General features: G+C 38.3%; 1 protein-coding gene and 1 pseudogene across 2 annotated transcripts in view; both read right to left on the reverse strand.

Annotated features, from left to right (window-relative positions):
* Nucleotides 1-27,074, reverse strand: part of SLIT2 (slit guidance ligand 2) — a 390,009-nt gene that overhangs the window by 220,262 nt on the left and 142,673 nt on the right. The gene's annotated exons all lie outside the window — the stretch shown is intronic.
* LOC309821789 (POU domain, class 5, transcription factor 1-like) overlaps nucleotides 14,470-27,074 on the reverse strand; it is a 45,985-nt pseudogene continuing 33,380 nt past the window's right edge. Inside the window, exon 2 of the transcript in view lies at nucleotides 14,470-15,219. The product of the transcript in view is annotated as a POU domain, class 5, transcription factor 1-like (transcript). The remainder of the gene's footprint in view (nucleotides 15,220-27,074) is intronic.

Below are 27,074 nucleotides of genomic sequence, written 5' to 3' on the forward strand. Positions count from 1 at the left end.
TTTGGACACAAAAAGGAATAAGTACTGATACATGCTACAACATGGCTAAACATTGAACATCATACTCAGTGAAAGAAGGCAGACACAAAAGGCCACACTTTGTATGATTCCATTTATATGAAATGTCCAGAACACGCAAATTCATATGCAGAAAGTAGATTAGCAGTTGCTAGGGGCAAACACAACTAAGGTTAGGGAAGCAAGAATGGGGAGTGAGTGGTAATGGGTCCAAGGTTTCTTTTTGGGGTGATAAAACTGTTCTAAAGTTAGACAGTGGTGATGACTGCACAACTCTAAGAATAAACCAAAAAACACTGAATTGTATGCATTAAAAGCATGAATTTTACATTATGTGAATTCTGTCTCTAAAAAAGCATTTATTTAAAAAAAAAATCATTTGTAATAAAGCAACTTACCAGATCTCGTCTGTGAAATAAAATGATTCTTGCAAGCCAAAAAGTATTTGTTTATTTACTCTTATAGTTTACAGCATAAATGTAAAAGATTTCATCATAGCATGGGAAAAAATTAATTTGGATTTTCTTTCATATTAAGTTAATAGCTCTGATACAAGTTGAGGCTAATAATAACAATAATATGCAGGGAAATACTGTTAACATTTTTTCTCTATATAAAATGATTAATTTATATTAAATTACATCTAATGGGCTGAGAGCATAAATTAATCCTATATTAATTGTGTTTTATTCAGCCGTAGAAAAAATCTAACGTACAATAGAAGACTCAAAGTGAGTAAATTTGTTTTGCATAAACTTTTTTAAACATAAAATGTGCATTTATTAATTTTTATTAACCAAGGAATCTAAGTTGAATAATGATCACCTTTGAAGAGTTAAATATAAATGAATATATATGCATATATAAATACATACGTGTGTGTATACAAATATTTTACCATGAGAAAAATAATTGAACCTGAGTCAAAATAATTCTGAAAATATTATCTTCCCAAGCTCACATCCAAAATAATATAAAATGAGAGATCATTAATGACGGCTTTTCATAACTCTCATTTTGAAGTAGGGTAGCTCTGCCCTCTCATGCTCTCCTCTTTGGCTCTGCCCTACCTTCCCAACTTTCTTGCACAAATTTACAAGTCCACATATTAAAGAACTTTCTAATTCTTTGTCTCAACACTATATACAAAAACCAAACAGCTTAAAACACAGTGGCTCAAACAACCCTACAGTGGCTCAAACAACTCTACAGTGGCTCAAACAACCCTACATTGGCATTTTCCCATCTTTGTCCTTTCGCCTGAAAGGACCTACCATGTGCCAGATGCTTTGAAGTCAGGTGTCGTGTAAAGGCCATGGTTTTTGGAGTAAGATCCATCTGGGTTCATATGCAAGACCTACCACAAACTAATAGGTAAATGACCTAAAATAATTTATTCTACCATGCTGCACTTAAGTTTCTTGGACTATAAAATGGGTATAAGCATTCTTACTTCCTGGTAAGACGCTGAGATGATGTAATGCACCAAGATTCTAGAGAATCAGATCCATGGGATCCTAGGAATTATATACAAACATGTATGAGCACAGGTGCATTTGAAAGGTGGGAATGGAAGAGGGTCAACACATTTCATCTGATTTTTCCAATGCGACACAGACCAAATTTAAGAAGCCCCAGGAGCTCAAAGTTTAAAAGTGGATAATATTCTTTCTTCATTAGGTATTGTGTAGGACACAAAAAACTATATAAGAAAACTGTCACTTAGAACAATGCCATGAGCTACAGTGACACAAGCTGTTTCTTCCCTATGTTTCTGTGGTTCTACCAGGTAGATTGCATCATCATGTCCCCTAGGCTTCTCAGACTAAGGCTCACTTACTATTGACTCAATGAGTATAAATTAAGTTCCAGAGTCAGAAGCTGGGTTTCCACACTGAATGAAATAGGAATGGCCTTGCTCCTAAAGGAATTTATAATCTGGTAGGAGTAGAAAGATGGTAAAAGTCAAGTGCAATATCATGAACAAAAGGGAGGTTGGCTGAGCACAGAGCAGGGTCAGCAAACTGAAATTTTACCCTGTAGGGGAAAAGGGAATCAGGGTCAGCTTTGGGGCAAAGTGATGCTTAAGCTACAATATGAGCATAAACAGTAGAGAAGGGAGCTGGTCTCACACATTCTGCCCTAGAATAAAAAACTGGATGTGTAAAAGTCCTGAAGTTCAAACAGAGGAAGTAATACAAAATTGAGGCCTGAAAAGGGTTTCTGTCATGCATGAGCTTGGAGTTGGGGATTACATTCTCCTGGTGGATTTACTCTATTTTTGTATATTTCTTTTTATTACATTATAGTGTAGTAACTTGTTTCTATCCAACTTATTTCTCCTATAATTTGTCTGTGAGCCCCTTGAGCTAGGTGCCCTGTCATATGAATACTGCATCCCAAGCTAATCACTGAGATTGAAAAGCTGTTTAACCAGCCTTTGTTGAACAAATGAGTTTTAAAAAAAACGCTAACATCACAGACTGTTTTGATGCAGGTGGAGATAAGGAACAATTGCTGATCACCACCATTCTCAGATTTCCTCTGCTTTTCTTTATCTGTAGTCCCATCTCAGCATCTGTCTGAAAAGACTTGTCCATCATAAGCACTGCCAATCAAAGTGCTTTGTTTTGCTTTTGCTTCTGACCACAGAACAGGCCTTTCACAGTGCAGTAGATATAATCTTTGGTGTTTGGCTCTTCTCCACTATGCTAATTTTCCATTAGATATGGAGGAGCTTGAACTTTGCAAAGAAATATTTAGTTTTTCCCAGCTATGTCCATATACAGAACTCAGTCAAAAGCTTGAGAATAAGGGGCACCTCATATTCTGCTGAAATCATGCTCATTGAGCTTTGCTCAAATAAGGTGGACAAACAGAAGTTTCACGTGACATCACTTGGCCTTCGGAAGATACTTTCATGCTTCTGCCAACTGAGAGTCCTAATGTTTTGCTGGCTGGTTTGGGACTAAGCTGTTGAGACTGTGAAGTCAAGTTCTCCACTACTGCCTGCCAACTAGGAATGCTGAATTAGAATAGTTGAGGGGATGGCAGGGCCAGTGAAAGGGTAGACATTATTTGGTTAAAACTGAAAAGAAATAACAAGAGGCAGACATTTCTAGATAGTTTTTAGTCCAGTTTTGTTATTCACAACTTGAAAAACATATTTTGACCCAGATTACACTACTGGTGATTTTGTTACCATATTTAAGTATGTATGTCCATTGATTTTTTTCCATACCGGTCCCTTCATTTGTTTTCCCTAAAAACAAAACTCTAACCTAAAATAACTATTAAAGGGGAAGAGCAGGCACTGGGGAATTAAATTTCAGTATCTGGAAGACAGTCTAACAGTCTGTGCTTAAAAATCTTTTCTCATCACAAAACAAGCTGCTAGCATTTTTGTAATACGTTGCATCCCTTTGAAAATCTCAGGGCAGCAATCCTATATGTTTAGAGACAGCGGCATCCTGGGAATATGAGCAGTGCACATGTGGACCAAAGTTAGACCACACAAAAGTCTGACTTTAAAAGTAATAAGATTTGGCTGATTTGAAAGGAGAGGAGATGTTCCTAGTGTAATTATCAATGTAGCCTTTTTGTAATAAGTTGCTTACAGATTCAGTGTTGAATTTTTTAGCAATATAACATATATAACTAAAAGTGCACAAGTCCTAAGAACACAGCTTGATGAAGTTTAACAAAATAAACACACCCATGTAAGAACAGCAAGGAAACAAAACACTACCAGTAAATCCCTTCCCCATGACTCAGAATTCTCATTTAGTTCCCTAAAGGAAAGCACAATTCTGATTCTTACTATAGCAGATTAGTTTTGTCTATTTTTAGACTTATTTATAAATAAGATTTATGGACAAGAAATCATGCAGTCTGGACCTTATTCACCTGGCAGTTTTTTCTCAACATTATGTTTGTAAGAGTCTATGTTGTTGTATGTAGCCATAGTTTATTTTCATCACATACTGTATTCATACCCAAAGTTTGAATATTATCCAATTTATTTTTTATGTCCCATTGTTGATGAAAATTTAGGTTGTTTCCACTGGAGGTTTTAATAATACTGCTGTTATGAATATTCTGGAACACATCTCTTAAAGCACAAATCTACATATTTCTGTTGAGCATCTACCTAGAAGTGGAATCGTTAGACCATAAGGAATGAGTAAGTAATTGTTGTACCATAAGGAATGAGTAAGTTCAGTTTTAGAGGATATTACAAAACAGTTTTCTAAACAGGTTATGCCAATTTACACCCCAAATGGCAATTTTTGAGAGTTTCAGTAGGTCTACAGTCCTTGTCAGCCCTCGGTGTTATCAGTTTTTTGGTTTTTGTTTCAAATGGTTGTATTAATGGGTAAGTAATGGTGTCTTACTGTGGCTTTAATTAGCATTGTCCTAATAAATAATGATGTTGAACATCTTTTAGTGTGTTTATTGTCCATTTGCATATTCTCATTTTGAAGTGCCTGTCCAAGACTTTTGTCCCCCTTTCTTTTTTTAAATTTTTATTTTCTATTGAATTATAGTTGATTAACAATGTTGCTTTAGTTTCAGGTGTACAGCAAAGTGATTCAGTTATACATATACATGTATATATTCTTTTTCCCATTTAGGTTATTAAAGAATTTTGAGCAGAGGTCCCTGTGCTATACAGTAGGTCCTTGTTGGTTATCTATTTAAAATATAGCAGTGTGTACATGTCAATCCCAGCTTCCCAATCTATCCCTCCCTCCACCCTTCCCCCCTGGTAACCATAAAGTCGTTCTCTAAGTCTGTGAGTCTGTTTCTGTTTTGTAAGTAAGTTCACTTGTATTATTATTTTTTTTTAGATTCCGCATATAAGCGATAATAATATGATATTGGTCTGACTCTCTTTCATTTGTTTTCTTGGGCTATCTGCTCTTTCTTATTGATTTATAGAAGTTTAAAATATAATTATAATTTGTATAAGAATCCTTTTGTGGTTACATTTACATATATTACAAATACTCCTCTATTCTTATTTATGAAGTGGTGTCTCTGATAAAAGTTTTTAAAATTTTAATAGAGTTCAAATTCTCATTCTTTTCATTTAAGGTTTGTGCTTTATGTGTCTTTTTTAAAATGTGCCTAACCAAAGATTTTGAGAATATTCTATGACATTTTCAAGAAATATTATTGTTGGGAATTTCCTATTTCAATCTTCAATCTACCTGAAATTAATGTTTGTGTATATCTGAGATAAGATGCAGTTGTTTTTCTTTGTAAATCCAGTTAACCTAGGACTATTTATTGAAAAGACTCATTTCCTTACGGAAAGTGAAGAAAGACTACACTATCACACAAGGGCTGAGTCAATCCAGAAGCGACACACATCACATGCTATTGTCCAGATCTAGTCACGTGGCCCAACTAGCTTCAAGAGCACCAAGAACAGAAAATGAAGTATCTGAATATTATTGTTGTTGTAATATCTGCCAAGATAATCACACTTCTATCATATGAAAACGTACTTTCTGAATTATTTTACTATTCATGCACTGGAGAGAGTAAACAATAACATATTCCTTTATAACAGAGAGCCCAAATGGAGACCAATTTTTAAGAATCAACTAAAGGCAGGAATTAACTTGCTAAATTGTTGTTTTCCAAATGGAAATCACATGGAAAGTTTGATTACGGCCACCACGTATTACTTAGTACATCAATACCATCTTCCATTTGTGCTGAATTAGTAACAGTAGTCTCAATGTTTTCTTGTTGATAATCACAGATTAATTAAAAAAGAGTGAAGAAAGCCCAAACAGACAGATAGACAAGTACAATGAAAATAATATGCCAGGCACGCTGCTTTGCATTCCCACACATGGGAACAATCATGGGGGAGAAAAACCCTCCAACACTACCATAAATTACTGTGATTGCAAAATAAAAGTACATACATCATTAACAATGATGTCTCTATCTTACTCATATTTCTTAGTATAGTACAAAATAACTAACTCCCATAATGAAAATTTTATATTTTCACCTTTTTCCTAGACCAGAACTTTCTAAGAGTTCTAAAAAATGATTAAGATGATTCCCTTACTTCAGCAGTTCCCCATAAATCTGTTTCAAAGGGAAGCAGAACATTCTTAGTAGTGGAAGGAAACTTCCTTATTTTCTTAAACTCCTAGGACACAGACTTGGAGTAATAATACTTTATTTAGAGCAATGATACTGTATTACTTTATTAGTAATAAAGTAATAATTACTTTATTACTTTATTAGTAATAATTACTTTATTACTAAGTTCTTGAATTTACACGTATATATGTATGTGTGTATAATATATATATACTACCTATTACATATATCTTATGTATATAAAATAATAGTATATATACAAATATATATAATTCGATTTATCATGTGTTACAACTATCTACACAAGTAGATTAATTACACCTTCCTTAGGAGTAGGAACAATGACTTAGTTATTTTTGTTTCGTTTTTGAATATTCATCATATCTGGCAAAGAACATGAGGAACTCAGTCCATGAAGTGACTCCGCCAGTCCCCTCCCCTTACCTGTTCAATTCAGACATCAGGGAACCGTATACAAACAAGCTCTTCTTCTTAAGGGTTATAAGGCATATTTTTAAAAAATCTTTGCAAGTTTTTCACAGTATTTTATTAAGATGAATTTTTAAATTCTATTTCTAGTCATCCAGACTAATAGAATGTTACAAATTAATGTTCAAAATTTTGAGAGACTATATATATATAGTAATGGCTTAGGGATAATAAGGATCTATTATCTAAATATAGATTTTAAGTTCTTCTGAGCCTCTCCCACATTTGGCTGTAATTTTATAACTACAGAGAAATGTGCTGTTTTGTTTAAAAGTATAGGGCAGAGACGGATTTATAATGATTCTAAGTTTTATGGACAACACTTCCTCTTGTCCATTCACTCATTAAATAATGCATTTATGAGTTCTTTATTGCACACATGACTGGCACCAGGTTTGTGCTGGATTATCAAGAAATATATAAAATAACTGCTAACACCCACTGAGCAATTCTTATGTGGTAGGCAGTCTGCCAAGAGCTCTTCGAAGAGCTTGCCTTGTATTAACTCTCACTATCCCTATTAAGTTAACCTTATGCGATTCAGGGAATTCAGTTGTTTGCCCAGGGTCACAAAGCTAGTGAGCGACAGAGCAGTGACTGGGATCAAGGCTGTCTTGTTCTAGAGCCAGAGTATCTCTAATCATTACATTATTCTGCCTCTACTCTCAGGATAAGCAGTTATTAAACTGGTGTTCTAGAAAACATCTGAGGTTTTAATTTAGAGGATATTTAAATCACATCTTAGGAAATTTCCTTATTACACTTAAGAGTTTGATAAGGTACAGTAGAAACTAGTCCTCATTCTAAAAGAAAAAGATGTAAAATATATTATCTGACTTTGTTCATCATGATGTTTAGGTCTCATAAACTCTGTTTTTGCCTGAGAGTGGATACAGCATTAAATAATGATGCAACTGACAAATTGTGAAGGTTTTCAAACTTAAGGATACACTGTTCAAGCCCACATTTGGACACTGTTATGGACCAACAATATTCATTGGAGAAAAACTAAAGTTGGTGTGGTCCAAAGAATAAATCTTCTAAACTTCACAACTGTGTTGTTTTTTTTTTTTTAAAGACCATCATTGACTTGTCTTCAACTTCTGCACTGGATGACTAACACTTACCAAAATGGCAAACAGCTCTAGCACTGCAAATTAAAATTTCACATAAGCTTTGTACCTGCAAAACACCCTGACTTTGAGAAGGCTCTGTGAATCAAACACTTTGCTAACAGCACCTATCTGTATCAAAACGACAGCACTCTCTTACCTAATAAAGTCCTTCTTTCTTTGCTAATTAAGACAGTACCAAAGAAATAAATAGATAAATAAAGTTACTTATTCAGTCAAGAGTACTGAATGTTCCCAGTAGGCAGTCTTTTCACAATTCAATTTCCCCAGTGGGACTAGAAGAGGAAATGAAACAACAAATTGTACTCCTGATGAACTAAGCAGAAGCCGCTATTCTAAAGGGAGTCCTGCTAGGCCAATTAGCTCATCATGTTAACAGAGGAGCAATCCAGAAACCAATGCCCCAACAGCAAAGGTTCAAAAACGCAAAGCTCAATGGCCTCTTGGAACATTGTCTCCAGTGGACACTCCTGGGAATTGTTGAGTGGTTTGCCAATGGTATTTTAATATATGATACAAAGCAAAGATTCATGTTAAGTCAAAATAGGAGCATTATTGCATCATTGCATATCTACATTAATCTTAACCATTTATACATATTTTTCATTAAGTGGCACTTACTTGTATTTCCTGAGTCAACTTAAGCAAAAATGGCACAGAATAGCAATATTTTAAATTACTGTGGTTTCCCCAGTTTTCCAGGTGTATATTGTTTAACTCCCAAAGATAAAATATAGCTAGCCTTCAATTTAACAAGTTCACCTATCTAAAGAATGTATATGTGTACAAAAACATATTTTAGAATTAAATGGAATTTAGTGTGAACAATTATTAAATACATTATTATAATTAAAATAACATAGATACATCTCTTAAGAAATTTGGGAATTTTATATGAATGGTTTTGTAATATCAATATCATCTTACATTTATAGACTACAGCTTACAGAGTACTTCTACTTGTATTACCTTTTTCACTATCTCAATATTTTGTTGTTTTAAAACTAAAAAACAGGACCTCTAAGTCAAACGCTTCACCACTTTATGTTCTCTTACAATTTTACCACATTTAAATCTTTATTTAAAAAACATACTAACATCTTTTCATGCAGGTGTTTAATTTTTTTTAATCAAGACTGTGAAAATGGATCAGTGCTACTGTCCTTATTTTACCTAAAGGAACTGAGGAACTGTGATGAGAAATGGTATTTATTGACGATCGGCAAAGCCTGAGTAAACCTTCAACCTCTCAGTCCCAGAATCCTAATTGCACTTGAGGTATATTAACCCAGTAATGGATAAACCAGCATGTGCTGAATGAATGCTCAAGATGAAGTGTGTAGAGTAGAAAGTATGGAAGTATGAGGTGAAAGTAATCAGGTGGGAAATGAATTTGCTAAAACTAACAACCACATTATTAATTGTAAACAGTTTTTTCCTCAGTATAACAATAATGCTAACTTACTTTTATTTCTTTATTAGATATGTAGGACATACTCAGTGTAGAAACTGAATACCAATAACTAAAAACGTACTATATAACAACAGTAAAAACCAATGAATAAATATGAAATATTTCAGTATGAGTTTTTAAATGAGAAACAGAATTAGTATTGTTTTCATATCTTTGGTCTTTATTTTATTTATTTATTTATTTTTTGCGGTACATGGGCCTCTCACTGTTGTGGCCTCTCCTGTTGTGGAGCACAGGCTCCGGACGCACAGGCTTAGTGGCCATGGCTCACGGGCCCAGCCACTCTGCAGCACATGGGATCTTCCCAGACCAGGGCACGAACCCGTGTCCCCTGCATTGGCAAGCGGACTCTCAACCACTGCGCCACCAGGGAAGCCCCATATCTTTGCTCTTATTCCAACTAACAAATATAGCTAGTTATATTGTGATACATTACATATACAACAAATAATTCAAGTTTTACACAGATAATTTAACTCTAGTTTTCACTTCTGACTTAAGCAATAACTGTTACTCAGTTTTCTTAGGTGCAGTGCAAACAACTTGGCAATAGTGTTGGGGGCAGATTTAAGCCTTGGGAGCCTTATGAGTCTCTGATTTGAATTTTAGGTTCCACAGCTTCCCAGCCATGTGAGTCTAAGTATTTTATTTATTTATGGTACCCGTCCTTCAAGGCCCATCTTCCTGTTTCTCCCTTTTATCCTCTCAGTTACCTCCAGGAGCTCTGCTGTTTCTCTGTCGTTCAGGACTCAGTGTTCCCCAGCTTCCCACTTCCCCCTCTTTCCCTCCAGAGTAAAAATGAGGTACATACTCTAAGATCACCAATCAAATGAGAAAAGAGTAAAACATTATAAAATAAAAAACTTTTTAAGTTAAAATAAATCTAAGCACATTCTGGACAGAGAGATACACATGTAACCGAGCAAGAAGTCATGTGCCCGTGGTGCAGAAAGCCGAACTCTTGACAGCAGGCATTTGCGGCAAAGTAAGGATTTATTTGCAGGGCATCAAGCAAAGGAGTGGGAGACAAGTCTCAGATACACTTCATCTTGGTCTTTGAGTTAGGAACGTTTTAAGGGGGAAGAACAAAGGAACTAGAATTAATCATTGCCTCGTGACATTTCTTAATCATGGTTTCAGGAATCAGGATGTCTCCTTTTTATAATTCTCTGTCCAGGTAGTCCATGGCTTGGGGATCTGTGGGCTCATCTTGCCCTGGAGAAACACCTGAGTTTGTAAGTTAATGATGATGTAGTACAATGTAATGATGATGTAGCAATTTTAATACATTGATGATGTTATCAACAATAGCCGACTCTGGTTGATAAGTGTTCAGTTAGCATAGGATTGAGGCCAGAGGGGACAAGAAAGGGATTGAGGTCAGAGGAGACAAGCAAGGGAATAAAGTTTTGGATAGAGAGATTAATTATAAACTCAGTAAGGGAACTCGGTTTTAGGGGAACTTGGTTTCACACATAAACAAACACATAAATAAATGACGTGTGACAGACCTGGGAGCAAGTGTGACCTTCCCGGGGAACAGGCCAAAAGTTAGAAATAGGAATAGGACAGGCCCAGCAGAACCTGGACAGTGGGGAGTGGGGGGAAACTGTGCCCTGGAGGGCCCCTGCACTTGAGCTAATGGCAGGTTATAAGACCGACTTCATACCCATTCAACTGAGCAAGTGCAGGCCATGCAACAGGCACCAGGCCCTAGCGGGCCACATAGCTTCCAGTAATGGACCTGTGACTCCTTGGTCCTCATGCCAGAGAAACCCACATCCTCACCGAGGTCCAGGCCCAACACAGAGGTAGACTGGAAGTCCCCCTCCACTGGAAAAGAAAGATCCACGTCCAATCTCAGAATATCCTGTTGGCTCTACCCTCAAAATATATCCAGAACAACACCACTTCTCACCATCTTCACTGCTGTCACTCTGACTCAGTTCACCATCATCTCTTGCCTGGATTTTTGCAGTAGCCTCCAGTGGTAGTCAGAATATTGGCCCTCCAAAGATGTCCACATTCTATAGAATGTCACCTTAAGTGGCAAAATGGGCTTTGCAAAAGAATTAAATTAAGAATCTTGAGATGGGGAGATTATCCTGGTGGGCCCAATGTAATCACAAGAAGAAAGCAGGAGAGTCAGAGACAGAGAGAGACTGGAAGATGCTACCTTTCTGGTTTTGAAGCCAGAAAGGGGCCACAAGCCAAGGAATGCTTCTAGAAACTGGAAAAGGCGTGGGAATGGATTCTCCCCAAGAGCCTCCAAAAGGAACATACCCTGCCAACAACTTGATCTCAGTCCATTGAGAACCATACCAGACCCCTGACCTCCAACACTGAAAGGTAATAAACTTGTGTTGTTTTAATACAAAAGAAAAACAACCAAAACTAATCACCTTCTAAAATAACATTAAGAGCCCACTGGTAACTTAATAATTCATTTTTAAAAACTAATATTTATTAAGTATGATACTTTAGGTATTGGATAAGTGTTTTACATGCATTAACTTGTTCGGTCTTCATTACCAACCTGTGAGATAGGTATTATTAGTGTTCCACTTTTAGATGAAAAATCGGGAGCTTAAATAACCTGGTCAAAGACCCACAGTTAGAGATCAAATGCAGACAACAAAACTCCATTCATAACCTCTCCATTATACCAGATGGGAGAACAAAGTTTAGGCGTGAGGCTAAAAGGGATCTTTTGCCTTCCACTCTAATCTAGATCTTGGAACAGCACCCCCAGGTACGCCTGCAGAGATATCACAGAGCTGGCTGTGAAGGGAAACCACACCTCCAGCCGCATGGATGAGGGCGCAGGTCTGCTGGATGGAATGGGTTAGAGTCAGCAGGCAGAGAGAAGGTCTTCCTAGCTGACGTGCTTTCCCCTTCAGCTCTGCCCTTCCCCCAGAAACATGATGTGTGAGAGTGTTCACCCAACAGGAGGGCAAGCAAATGGAGGAGAAAGCCAGAAAGCAGGCGGTCACAAAGGAATCAGCCAGATTGGCTCTGGCTTTTGAGGTACAAAGTTCTGGCTTGCCAGCAAAACTTGTTCCAACAAATGTCTAGCTCTGACCACCACGATTAACTAGAGTTCTTCCCAAGAACTGGATGGAGAGACGACGTTCTTTCAACACAGTGTCTTTGTGGTGATAGAGGCATGATGAGATGGGAGAATCCTTCATCCGTTACCAACCACTCTGTCTACTTTCTTCCTTTTTTTCAGGCATTTCTGACTTCAATTCCATCCTTATTCAGAAGATGATAATGGATGAAGATAATGATGACAAAGATGAAGCCCATCCAGCTTGGATTCAGTGGTTCATCTTTGCAGCCATATCCTCACCGATAACGTAAACTCACTTGTGTTTTGGGGCTTTTATTGCACCTGCCCTAAAATCCCCAACCCTGAATGAATCCAACTGCCCATCTTCTCTGTACATGCATCTTAGTTGCTGAGTGCTCATGGAACAATCTCAGAGTTGGCTAACATCCATATAAAATATATGGTCACCACCTTTGAGAAGAATTTACCAGCACATGGCAATCCACGTGTTTGGTCAGCTCTCATTCTCTCATGCTCCTGTTCTGAAAATCTCAACTGTTCTCCAACCCCTGGTCCCCACTCTACTGGCCTTCCTCACACTTTATGGAAGCTACTGCCTTCTATTCACCAAGGAAATGGAGAGGTGTTAAACAGAAACTCCTTTGATGTCCAACATCTGAATGTATGAACCAACCTGCTTCTGCATGGCACCTTTTCCTTTCCTTCTGTGTTCTGCATCCCTCTTACCTTCCCAGGACCCTGGAGATGTCTATTACAAACTTTCTTCCCCATCTTTAGTCATTCTCTCCACACTGACTCCTGCCCTAAGTGGGCAAATCTTACTTCCCTTCTTACAACAAAAACAAAAACAAATAAATGCTCTCTCAATTCCATTTCCTCTTCTGGACAATCACATTTGCTCTTTTTTTCCAAACTCAAATATCCAACAAGACATTTACCCTTTATTTCCTCACTTCCTGCTTATTCTAATATTTCTTCCACTCTCACTACTGTACCTAATGTGTTCTCACTACAATTGTTTTGGCCTCAATATCCACTTTACTAAACCTAATGAAACACTCTTAGCTCTCATTTTATTTAACCTAACATTATCCTACCCTGTGGGCCCATTCTCTCCTTTTTCAAAACTCTCTTTCCTAGATATCTAATGTACCACATTCCCATTTTTTTCTCTAGCTTCCTTTCATAAGTAGTTCCTCCTTCTTTAACTGATCATTAAATGCTGGCTTTTTTTCAGGCTCTAGTTGCTCCAAGGTGCTCCTCTTTGTTATTCTATATTCTTTCCTCCATTATAACATGATTTACTTCCATAGCTTCAATTTCCATCTCTATGACTATGACTTGTAGATTTATATTGCAATTGAGAGCTTTCTTCTGCACTCCAGACCATATACTCATCTCAACATTGCATTTGCTCCACAGTAGTCCAGACCTAATTCGAAAAGAAAAAAATACTACTTTAATGCTAAACTTATAAACTTCCCCATATCCAAACCTGTACCTCGTCCTATATTCCACACCTCATACACTCAAACCAGAAATATGGGAACCATAGTACACTCATCTCTTTTCCTATCCATCAACTGCCAAGTTTTACAAATTGTCTCTTCTAAAGATTCTAAAATTATCCACTTTTCTTCATTCCAAGAGCCATCCTTCCAGGCCGAGATGCAATAATCTCTCTCCTGCATTACTAAATTGCCTCCTATCTGCTCTCTCCACATCTTCCATTCAAATAATCTTCCCATAGTAGTCAGAGTCATCATCAAAATAAGATTTATAGGATTTATAGGTATGCTTATTAAATCAAATGCATACAGTTCAAAGGTACAGAACATTAAAGTGAACCCCTTCATTAAAAATATAACCTTAGTAATTTCACGTTCATGCTAGTAAGGAAACAAAAACACAAAGACTTAGGGTCCATCAAGTCACTATCTTTTTTCTTTTTTTCTAGGTCCCAGGCTTCTTTATTTAAGAACAAAGTGATGAGTGATGCAGGGATTAAAATCAAGAGCATCACTGAACTTCACCTTCCCTCCAACCAGTTCCCCCAAACTCCCTGCCCCCACACCCTGTGTGCTCCCAATTCCTTTCTAAGTGAATGAAGAACCTAATCCCAAAGCCCTGGTACGAATCCCAGGGTTTTCTCCCTAGCTGTCCCCCTTCCTCTGTCCCCATTCCTGGCAAGGGCTGACACCTCCGTTAGAATGCATGGGGGAGCCCCAGAGTGGTGACAGACACCGAGGGAAAGGCCTCAGCCTCAGGAAATGGGACCGAGGAGTACAGCGTAGTGAAATGAGGACCCCCATAGCCTGGGGTACCAAAATGGGGCCCTGGCACCAGAGGAAAGGATACTGGTCCCCCTGAGAAAGGAGATCCAGCAGCCTCAAAATCCTGTCGCTGCGAAAAGTCACTGCTTGATCGTCTGCCCTTCTGGTGACGGTTGCAGAATCACACTCGGACCACATCCTTCTCAAGCCCGAGCTGCTGAGCCATGTGGCTAATCTGCTGCAGGATGGGCTTTGGGCACTGCAGGAACATGCTCTCCAGGTCGCCTCTCACTCGGTTCTCAATACTGGTCTGCTTTCTCTTCCGGGCCTGCATGACGGTCTCTGCCTTGCATATCCCCTGCAGATTCTCGTTGTTGTCAGCTTCCTCCACCCACTTCTGCAGCAGGGTCTGCAGCTTACACATGTTCTTGAAACTGAGCTGCAAAGCCTCAAAATGGCAGAGGGTTGCTTGACCGAACACCTTCCCAAAGAGAACCCCCAGGGTGAGCCCCACATCGGCCTGGGTATATCCCACGGGGATCCTCTTCTGCTTTAGGAGCTTGGCAAATTGTTCGAGGTCTTTCTGAAGAGCTTTGATGGCCTGGGACTCCTCGGGGGTCGGCCAAGTCACTATTTTTTTTTTTTTTTTTTTTTTGCGGTACGTGGGCCTCTCACTGTTGTGGCCTCTCCCGTTGCGGAGCACAGGCTCCGGACGCACAGGCTCAGCGTCCATGGCTCACGGGCCCAGCCGCTCTGCAGCATGTGGGATCTTCCCAGACCGGGGAACGAACCCGTGTCCCCTGCATCAGCAGGCGGACTCTCAACCACTGCGCCACCAGGGAAGCCCCAAGTCACTATCTTTAACAGGAACTCTTAGTTCTAGGAGTTCTGGCTTCTCTTTCAGTCCCCTGAAAGAGAATACATCACACCTGTATTTCTCTACAGTCAGTACACATGTCATGTAAACTCCCATACCCCATGCTTTCTACTTGGTACTTTTCCTCCTCAGGTAGCTAAAGTTTCCATTCTTTGATCTCAGGTTATTATAGCACTTCAGTTAGGGTGGCTTTTGCACCCAGCACCAGGAGAGATGCCCTCTTTTACTATAATATTACTATAACTTTTTCTTTGTAGTACCAATACTTATTTGTTTGATGTAACTCTTGCCCTCCAGTGTATAAGCTGCCTCAAGGCAATAACTGCACCTGTCTTAAGCATTAAAATCATAGTATAGGGACTTCCCTGGTGGCGCAGTGGTTAAGAATCTGCCTGCCAATGCAGGGGACATGGGTTCGATGCCCAGTCCAGGAAGACCCCACATGCCGCGGAGCAATTAAGTCCATGTGCCACAACTACTGAGCCTGCGCTCTAGAGCCCACGAGCCACAACTACTGAGCCCGTGTGCCACAACTACTGAAGGCCGTGTGCCTAGAGCCCATGCTCCATAACAAGAGAAGCCAATGCAATGAGATGTCCGTGCACCGCAACGAAGAGTAGCCCCAGCTCGCCGCAACTAAGAGAAAGCCTGAGTCCAGCAACAAAGACCCAACGCAGGGAAGAATAAATTAATTAAATAATTATTTTTAAAAATCATAGTATAATATTTGATACATATTAGATACTCAAGGAACACTGATTAACTGAGTCCCTAGAAAGAAGAATAGGGAAAAGATTAAATTCAAGTAATGGTAACTGTCAACATACTGTGTGAGACACATTTTGTACAGGTTTTAAATAGGATCTAATCTACCCTTAACTCTATCATCAATTTAACTATCTCATTTGGTAGAACAGTTCTATCATCTACACCTAAGTCTGAGCTACCTATCATGAGAATAGTACTATGTAAGGATAAAATGTCATTCCCAGTGACATTCATATAATTGCATGCACACTGAAAAGAGCTGTGTATAGATGCAAATGAATTATGATGCTAGCAAACAATTGCAGGACACTTAATATGTTCAATTACTGTTCTGATCATTTTACATATATTAATCTAATCAAAACTCACAACTTCCTGTGACGTACATACCACTATTAACCCCTTTTATAGATGCAAAAATTGAGGGTCAGAGAGTTTAGTAATTTGCCTAGGGTCACTCAGTTCTTAAATGGCAAAACCAGGATTTAAACTCAGACTGTCCTATCAGGCTTCAGATTTAAAGACTATGGTGTGGGCACCCTCATTATAATATTAAAAGATTAATATTACTCTATAATTTGAAGAGAATATTTTTCTTAAACCAAATAGTATAGTATTGAAAACTTATATTCTGCTACTGACTTCTGTACTTTTAAAATTCAGCCACAGTAGAAAAAGAATAAAGTTTAACTTCCCCATTAATGAAACACTAGATATAGAGAACACATTTCTTTTAATTTTTTACCATGCTGAATATTTTTCATGCTAGTCAGCTTAACATTAAGCTGCTTATTATTTTTTACAAGATTGTACATATGCCAGAAAGTATATTTGTGTTATCCCAAAATTAATCTTTAATTTAATAGTATATATTTTGATTCAATGATAATCTTATGTATTTACCATGGGTAAAATTTTCAATTAATTTAAAATATAGCTAAATCAATTTATAATAACATTAGCCAAAGGATGGATATTACTGATTGAGCTAAATATAAATAGAATTGAAATATATCCCAGATGTTATACTGAATATAATGAAATATATTTGGTTTCAGGATTTCTGGAAATAATAACTGATAATTGACAAAGGAATCCACAGACTACCAGAATGGAATATATGTATAAACAGCAAAACTGAAACCTAAAATCAATATACAAATGAATAGCATGTTATTTATATTAGGAACTGAAAAACAAAGAAACAGTACATGCTTGGATAAAACAAAATCAGAGAATATTGTATGGCAACAACATAATAAAGTCTCCTGCGGAACAGATGATAAAAGATGGCCCAACTTAAAGTACACTAAGCACCTCCAAAAATTCTGGCCATAATGCTACTTCTACCTCCTTGATTCTCCATGGTATTTTCAAATACTGAATTCTCTGTTCTCCTTTTCAAACTCCAAATTCTGGAACCATTTGTACATACCATCTGCCTCTCCTTCTTTACGTCCCATAACTCTTTTTTTTTTTAACATCTTTATTGGGGTATAATTGCTTTACAATGTTATGTTAGTTTCTGCTATATAACAAAGTGAATCAGCTATACGTATACATATATCCCCATATCCCCTCCCCCTTGCATCCTCCCTATCCCACCCCTCTCCCTCCCATCCTCCCTATCCCACCCCTCTAGGTGGTCACAAAGCACCAAGCTGATCTCCCTGTGCTATGCAGCTGCTTCCCACTAGCTATCTATTTTACATTTGGTAGTGTATATATGTCCATGCCACTCTCCTACTTCATCCAGGCTTACCCCCCCCCCTCCTTGTGTGCTGAAGTCCATTCTCTATGTCTGCGTTTTTATTCCTCTCCTGCCCCTAGATTCTTCAGAACCATTTATATATATTTTTAAGATTCCATATATGCATTAGCATACGGTATTTGTTTTTTTTCTTTCTGACATACTTCACTCTTGTATGACAGACTCTAGGTTCAACCCCCTCACTACAAAAAACTCAATTCTGTTTCTTTATATGGCTGAGTAATATGCCATTGTATATATGTGCCATGTCTTCTTTATCCATTCATCTGTCGATGGACACTTATGTTGCTTCCATTTCCTGGCTACTGTAAATAGTGCTGCAATGAACATTGTGGTACATGTACCTTTTTGAATTACGGTTTTCTCAGGGTATATGCCCAGTAGTGCGATTACTTGGTCATATGGTAGTTCTATTTTTAGCTTTTTAAGGAACCTCCATACTCTTCTCCATAGTGGCTGTACCAAATTACATTCCCACCAATAGTGCAAGAGGGTTCCCTTTGCTCCAAACACTCTCTAGCATTTATTGTTTGTAGATTTTTTAATGTTATATGATTTTTTATATTAATACAACTGTACTACATTTATGTTTAATAACTGTTTATCTCAGTTATTTAATACATTTTTTAAACAACTTTATTGGAGTATAATTGCTTTACAATGGTGTGTTACTTTCTGCTTTATAACAAAGTGAATAAGCCATACATACACATATATCCCCATATCTACACCCTCTCGCGTCTCCCTCTCACCCTCTCTATCCCACCCCTCTAGGTGGTCACAAAGCACTGAGCTGATCTCTCTGTGCTATGCGGCTGCTTCCCACTAGCTATCTATTTTACATTTGGTACTGTACATAAGTCCATGACACTCTCTCACTTTGTCCCAGCTTACCCTTCCCCCTCCCCGTGTCAAGTCCATTCTCTACGCCTGCGTCTTTACTCCTGTCCTGCCCTTAGGTTCTTCAGACCTTTTTTTTTTTTTTCAGATTCCATATATATGTGTTAGCATACAGCATCTCTTTCTGACTTACTTCACTCTGTATGACAGACTCTAGGTCCATCCACCTCACTACAAATAACTCAATTTCATTTATTTTTATGGCTGAGTAATATTCCATTGTATATATGTGCCACATCTTCTTTATCCATTCTTCTGTTGATGAACACTTAGATTGATTCCATGTTCTGGTTATTGTAAATACAGCTGCAATGAACATTGTTGTTCATGACTTTTTTGAATTATGGTTTTCTCAGGGTATATCCCAGTAGTGGGATTGCTGGGTCATATGGTAGTTCTATTTGTAGTTTTTAAGGAACCTCCATACTGTTCTTCATAGTGGCTGTATCAATTTACATTCCCACCAACAGCGCAAGAGGGTTCCCTTTTCTCCACACACTCTCCAGCATTTATTGTTTCTAGATTTTTTGATGATGGCCATTCTGACTGGTGTGAGGTGATACCTCATTGTAGTTATGATTTGCATTTGTCTAATGATTAGTGATGTTGAGCATTCTTTCATGTGTTTGTTGGCAACCTATATATCTTCTTTGGAGGAATGTCGCTTTAGGTCTTCTGCCCATTTTTGGATTGGGTTTTTTCTTTTTTTGATACTGAGCTGCATGAGCTGCTTGTAAATTTTGGAGATAAATCCTTTGTCACTTGCTTCATTTGCAAATATTTTCTCCCATTCTAAGGGTTGTCTTTTCATCTTGTTTTATGGTTTCCTTTGCTGCACAAAAGCTTTGAAGTTTCATTAGGTCCCATTTGTTTATTATTGTTTTTATTTCCATTTCTCTAGGAGGTGGGTCAAAATGGATCTTGCTGTGATTTATGTCATAGAGGGTTCTGCCTATGTTTTCCTCTAAGTGTTTTATAGTGTCTGGCCGTACATTTAGGTCTTTAATTCTTTTTTAGTTTATTTTTGTGTATGGTGTTAGGGAGTATTCTAATTTAATTCTTTTATATGTAGTTGTCTAGTTTTCCCAGCACAACTTTTTGAAGATACTGTCTTTTCTCCATTGTATATTCTTGTCTCCTTTATCAAAAATAAGGTGACCATATGTGCGTGGGTTTATCTCTGGCCTTTCTATCCTGTTCCATTGATCTATATTTCTGTTTCTGTGCCACTACCATACTGTCTTGATTACTGTAGCTTTGTAGCTTTGTAGTATAGTCTGAAGTCAGGGAGTCTGATTCCTCCAGTTCTGCTTTTCTTTCTCAAGACTGCTTTGGCTCTTCAGAGTCTTTTGTATTTCCATACAAATTGTGAAATTTTTTGTTCTAGTTCTGTGAAAAATGCCATTGGTAGTTTGCTAGGGATTGCATTGAATCTGGAAATTGCTCTGGGTAGTATATTCATTTTCACAATGTTGATTCTTCCAATCCAAGATCATGGTAGATCTCTCCATCTGTTTGTATCATCTTTAATTTCTTTCATCAGTGTCTTATAGTTTTCTGCATATAGGTCTTTTGTCTCCTTAGGTAGGTTTATTCCTAGGTATTTTATTCTTTTTTTGCAATGCTGAATGGGAGTGTTTCCTTAATTTCTCTTTCAGATTTTTCATCATTAGTGTATAGGAATGCAAGAGATTTCTATGCATTAATTTTGTATCCTGCTACTTTACCAAATTCACTGATTAGCTCCAGTAGTTTTCTGGTAGCATCTTTAGGATTCTCTATGTATACTATCATGTCATCTGCAAACAATGACAGCTTTACTTCTTCTTTTCCAATTTGGATTATTTTTATCTCTTTTACTTCTCTGACTGCTCTGGTTAAAACTTCGAAAACTATGTTGAATAATAGTGGTGAGAGTGGGCAACCTTGTCTCTTTCCTGATCTTAGTGGAAATGGTTTCAGTTTTTCATCATTGAGGACGATGTTGGCTGTGGGTTTGTCATATATGGCCTTTATTCTGTTGAGGTAATCCCCTCTATGCCTATTTTCTGGAGGGTTTTTATCATAAATGGGTGTTGAATTTTGTCGAAAGCTTTTTCTGCATCTATTAAGATGATCATATAGTTTTTCTCCTTCAATTTGTTAATATGGTGTATCACATTGATTGATTTGCTTAGATTGAAGAATCCTTGCATTCCTGGAATAAACCCCACTTGATCATGGTGTATGATACTTTTAATGTGCTGTTGGATTCTGTTTGCTAGTATTTTGTTGAGGAGTTTTGCATCTATGTTCATCAGTGATATTGGCCTGGAATTTTCTTTCTGTGTGACATCTTTGTCTGGTTTTGTTATCAGAGTGACAGTGGCCTCGTAGAATGAGTTTGGGAGTATTCCTCCCTCTGCTATATTTTGGAAGAGTTTGAGAAGGATAGGTGTTAGCTCTTCTCTAAATGTTTGATATAATTCGTGTGTGAAGCCATATGGTCCTGGGCTTTTGTTTGTTGGAAGATGTTTAATCACAGTTTCAATTTCAGTGCTTGTGATTGATCTGTTCATATTTTCTATTTCTTCCTGGTTCAGTCTCGGAAGGTTGTGCATTTCTAAGAATTTGTCCATTTCTTCCAGTTTGTCCATTTTATTGGCATGTAGTTGCTTGTAGCAATCTCTCATGATCCTTTGTATTTCTGCAGTGTCAGTTCTTACTTCTACTTTCTCATTTCTAATTCTATTGATTTGAGTCTTCTCTCTTTTTTTCTTGATGAGTCTGGCTAATGGTTTATTAATTTTGTTTATCTTCACAAAGAACCAGCTTTTGATTTTATTGATCTTTGCTATTGCTTCCTTCATTTCTTTTTCATTTATTTCTGATTTGATCTTTATGATTTCTTTCCTTCTGCTAATTTTGGGGGTTTTCTGTTCTTCTTTCTCTAATTGCTTTAGGTGTAAGGTTAGGCTGTTTATTTGAGCTGTTTTCTTGTTTCTTGAGGTAGGATTGTATTGCTATACCCTTCTCTCGTAGAACTGCTCTTGCTGCATTCCATAGGTTTTGGGTTGTAGGGATTTCATTGTCATTTGTTTCTAGGTATTTTTTGATTTCCTCTTTGATTTCTTCAGTGATCTCTTGGTTATTTAGTAGGGAATTGTTTAGCCTCCATGTGTTTGTATGTTTTACAGATTTTTTCCTGTAATTGATATCTAGTCTAGGCATTGTGGTCAAAAAAGACACTTGATATGATTTCAATTTTCTTAAATTTACCAAGGCTCGATTTGTGACCCAAGATATGATCTACCCTGGAGAATGTTCCATGAGCTATTGAGAAGAAAGTGTATTCTGTTGTTTTTGGATGGAATGTGCTTTAAATATCAATTAATTCCATCTTCTTTTATGTATCAATGAAAGCTTGTGTTTCCTTATTTATTTTCATTTTGGATGATCTGTCCATTAGTGAAAATGGGGTGTTAAAGTCCCCTACTATGATTGTGTTAATGTTGATTTCCCCTTTTATGGCTGTTAGCATTTGCCTTATGTATTGAGGTGCTCCTATGCTGGGTGCATAAATATTTACAATTGCTATATCTTCTTCTTAGATTGATCCCTTGATCATCATGATCCCTTGATCATCATCATCAATTTAATGTTCATCATTAAATTGTTCCTTCTTTTTCTCTTGTAATAGTCTTTATTTTAAAGTCTATTTTGTCTGATATGAGAATTGCTACTCCAGCTTTCTTTTGATTTCCATTTGAATGGAATATCCTTTTCCATCCCCTCACTTTCTGTCTGCATGTGTCCCTAGGTCTGACGTAGGTCTCTTGTAGACAGCATATATATGGGTCTTTTTTTTTTAATCCATTTAGCCAGTCTGTGTCTTTTGGTTGGAGCATTTAATCCATTTAGATTTAAGGTAATTATTGATATGTATGTTCCTATTACCATTTTCTTAATTGTTTTGGGTTTGTTATTGTAGGTCTCTTGTGTTTCCTGCTTGGAGAAGTTCCTTTAGTATTTGTTGTAAAGCTGAATTGGTGGTGCTGAATTCTCTTAATTTTTGCTTGTCTGTAAAGGTTTTAATTTCTCCATCGAATCTGAATGAGATCCTTGCTTGGTAGAGTAATCTTGGGTGTAGGTTTTTCCCTTTCATCACTTTAAATATGTCCTGCCACTCCCTTCTGGCTTGCAGAGTTTCTGCTGAAAGATCAGCTGTTAACCTTATGGGGATTCCCTTGTATGTTATTTGTTGCTTTTCCCTTGCTGCTTTTAATATTTTTTCTTTGTATTTAATATTTGATAGTTTGATTTATATGTGTCTTGATGTGTTTCTCCTTGGATTTATCCTGTATGGGACGCTCTGTACTTTCTGGACTTGCTTGAGTATTTCCTTTCCCACATTAGGGAAGTTTTCAACTATAATCTCTTTAAATATTTTCTCAGTCCCTTTCTTTTTCTTTTCTTCTTCTGGGACCCCTATAATTTGAATGTTGGTGTATTTAATGCTGTCCGAGAAGTCTCTGAGACTGTCCTCAATTCTTTTCATTCTCTTTTCTTTATTCTGCTCTGAGGTAGTTATTTCCACTATTTTATCTTCCAGGTCACTTATCTGTTCTTCTGCCTCAGTTATTCTGCTATTGATTCCTTCTAGAGAATTTTAAATTCCATTTAAAATTGGAATTAAATGGAATTTAATGTTCATCAATTTAATGTTCATCATTAAATTGTTCATCATTGTTGTTTGCTCTTTAGTCCTTCTTGGTCCTTGTTAAACATTTCTTGTATTTTCTCCATTTTATTTCTAGGATTTTGGATCATCTTTACTATGACTACTCTTAATTCTTTTTCAGGTAGACTTCCTATTTTCTCTTCATTTGTTTGGTCTCGTGGGTTTTTATCTTGCTCCTTCATCTGCTGTGTGTTTCTCTGTCTTTTCATTTTCCTTAACTTACTGTGTTTGGGGTCTCCTTTTTGCAGGTTGCAGGTTCATAGTTCCCATTGTTTTTGGTGTCTGCCACCAGTGGCTACGGTTGGTACAGTGGGTTGTGTACGCTTCCTGGTGGAGGGGACTAGTGCCTGTGTTCTGGTGGAGGAGGCTGGATCTTTCTGGTGGGCAGGACCACATCCAGTGGTGTGTTTTGGGGTGTCTGTGACCTTATTATGATTTTAGGCAGCCTCTCTACTAATGGGTGGGATTGTGTTCCTGCCTTGCTAGTTGTTTGGCATAGGGTGTCCAGCACTGTACCTTGCTGGTCGTTTAGTGGAGCTGGGTCTTAGCAGTGAGATGGAGATCTCTGGGAGTGCTTTTGCCATTTGATGTTATGCGGAGCCGGGAGGTCTCTGGTGGACCAATGTCCTGAAGGCGGCTCTCCCACCTCAGAGGCACAGGCCAGACACCCAAGTGGAGCACTAAGACCCTATCAGCCAAACGGCTCAGAAGAAAAGGGACAAAAAGAAAAAAGAAAGAAAAGAGTAAAATAAAATAAACTTATTAAAATAAAAAATAATTATTAAAAATTAAAAAATTAAAAAGTAGTAAAAAATCGAAGAAAATAAAAAGAAGAGAGGAACCAAACCAAAAAACATATCTACCAATGATAACAAGAGCTAAAAACTGTACTAAAAAAACCCCAACAAAAACAAACAAAAAAAAACGCACAGACAGAACCCTAGCACAAATGATAAAAGCAAAGCTTTATGGAGAAGATCACACAAAGAAGCATACACCTACACACTCAGAAAAAGGAAAAAAACATATATATCATTGCTCCCAATGTCTACCACCTCAATTTTGGGACGATTCATTGTCTATTCAGGTAATCCAGAGATGCAGGGTACATGACGTTGATTGTGGAGATTTAATCCACTGCTCCTGGGGCTGCTGGGAGAAATTTCCCTTTCTCTTCTTTGTTTGCACAGCTCCTGGGGTTCAGCTTTGGATTTGACCCCGTCTCTGTGTGTAGGTCTCCTGAGGATATCTCTTCTTCACTCAGACAGGATGGCGTTAAAGTAGCAGTTGATTAGGGGGCTCTGGCTCACTCAGGCCAGGGGGAGGGAGGGGTATGGAATGCGGGGCGAGCCTCCGGCAACAGAGGCAAGTGTAACGTTGCAACAGGCTGAGGTGCACCATGTGTTCTCCAGGGTAATTTGTCCCTGGATCACGGGACCCTGGCAGTGGCGGGCTGCACAGGCTCCCAGTAGGGGAGGTGTGGATAGTGACCTGTGCTTGCACACAGGATTCTTGGTGGCTGCAGCAGCAGCCTTAGCATCTCATGCCCGTCTCTGGTGTCTACGCTGATAGACGCAGCTCGCGCACATCTCTGGAGCTTGTTTAGGTGGTGCTCTGAATCCCCTCTCCTGGCACACCCCGAAACATTTGTCTCTTGCCTCTTAGGCAGGTCCAGACTTTTTACCTCCTGGCTAGCTGTGGCGCACTAGCCCCCTTCAGGCTGTGTTCACGCAGCCAACACCAGTCCTCTCCTTGGGATCTGAACTCCGAAGCCCGAGCCTCAGCTCCCAGCCCCCACCGGCCCCAGTGAGTGAGCACACAAGCCTCTCAGGCTGGTGAGTGCTGGTCAGCACCGATCCCCTGTGCAGAAATCTCTCCGCTTTGCCCTCTGCACCCCTGTTGCTGTGCTCTCCTCCGTGGCTCCGAAGCTTCCCCCTCACCACCCCTAATCTCTGCCCACAAAGGGGCTTCCTAGTGTGTGGAAAATTTTCCGCTTTCACAGCTCCCTCCCCAAGGTGCAGGTCCTGTCCCTATTCTTTTGCGTCTGTTTTTTCTTTTTTCTTTTGCCCTACCCAGGTACGTGGGGACTTTTTTTTTGCCTTTTGGAAGTCTGAGGTCTTCTGCCAGTGTTCAGTAGGTGTTCTGTAGGAGTTGTTCCACATGTAGATGTATTTCTGATGTATTTGTGGGGAGGAAGTTGACCTTCACGTCTTACTCTTCCACCATCTTGAAGGTCTCTCTGTAGATTTTTTGATGATGGCCATTCTGACCAGTGTAAGGTGATACCTCATTGTAGTTTTGATTTGCATTTCTCTAATGATTAGTCACGTTAAGCATCTTTTCATGTGTTTGTTGGCAATCTGTACCTCTTCGTTGGAGAAATGTCTATTCAGGTGTTCTGCCCATTTTTGGATTGGGGTGTTTTTTTTTTTTTGATATTGAGTTGCATGAGCTGCTTGTAAATTTTGGAGATTAATCCTTTATCAGTGCTTCGTTGGCAAATATTTTCTCCCATTCTGAGGGTTGTCTTTTTGTCTTGTTTATGGTTTCCTTTGCTGTGCAAAAGCTTTTAAGTTTCATTAGGTCCCATTTGTTTATTTTTGTTTTTATTTTCATCTTGGAAAAGGAGAAAAAGGACCTTGCTGTGATTTATGTCATAGAGTGTTCTGCCTACGTTTTCCTCTAAGTTTTATAGTGTCTGGCCTTACCTTTAGATCTTTAATCCAATTTGAGTTTATTTTTGTGTATGGTGTTAGAGAGTGTTCTAATTTCATTATTTTACATATAGCTCTCCAGTTTTCCCAGCACCACTTATTAAAGAGGCTGTCTTTTCTCCATTGTATATTCTTGCTTCCTTTATCAAAGTTAAGGTGACCACATGTGCATGGGTTTATCTCTGGGCTTTCTATCCTGTTCCATTGATTTATATCTCTATTTTTGTGCCAGTACCATACTCTCTTGATTCCTATAGCTTTGTAGTATATGTCCTGTAACTTTTTTTTTTTTTTTTTTTTTTTTTTTTTTTTGCGATACGTGGGCCTCTCACTGTTGTGGCCTCTCCCGTTGCTGAGCACAGGCTCCGGTCGCACAGGCTCAGCAGCCATGGCTCATAGCCTAGCCGCTCCTCAGAATGTGGGATCTTCCCGGACTGGGGCACGAACCCGTGTCCCTTGCATCGGCAGGCAGACTCTCAACCACTGCGCCACCAGGGAAGCCCTCCTGTAACTCTTGAACCCACTTTTGACTGAGCTGTGAAAGCTCAGCTGAATCTACTGAAGCCAACACAGCCAAACCAAATGCAAAAACCCTTTAACTCATGTGACTTCTCTGCAAGAAAACAACAAAAGCAACAAAAATCTGGTTTTTCTTGAAACATTCACCTCCTCAATTGTTCTTTCAGTCTTTCCTAGGTCCTCTACTAGCTCCTCTTTGTTCTCCCTCTTCACCAC

This window comes from Grampus griseus (assembly GCF_964374135.1).
Source record: "Grampus griseus genome assembly, chromosome: 4".
Taxonomy (NCBI): domain Eukaryota; kingdom Metazoa; phylum Chordata; class Mammalia; order Artiodactyla; family Delphinidae; genus Grampus; species Grampus griseus.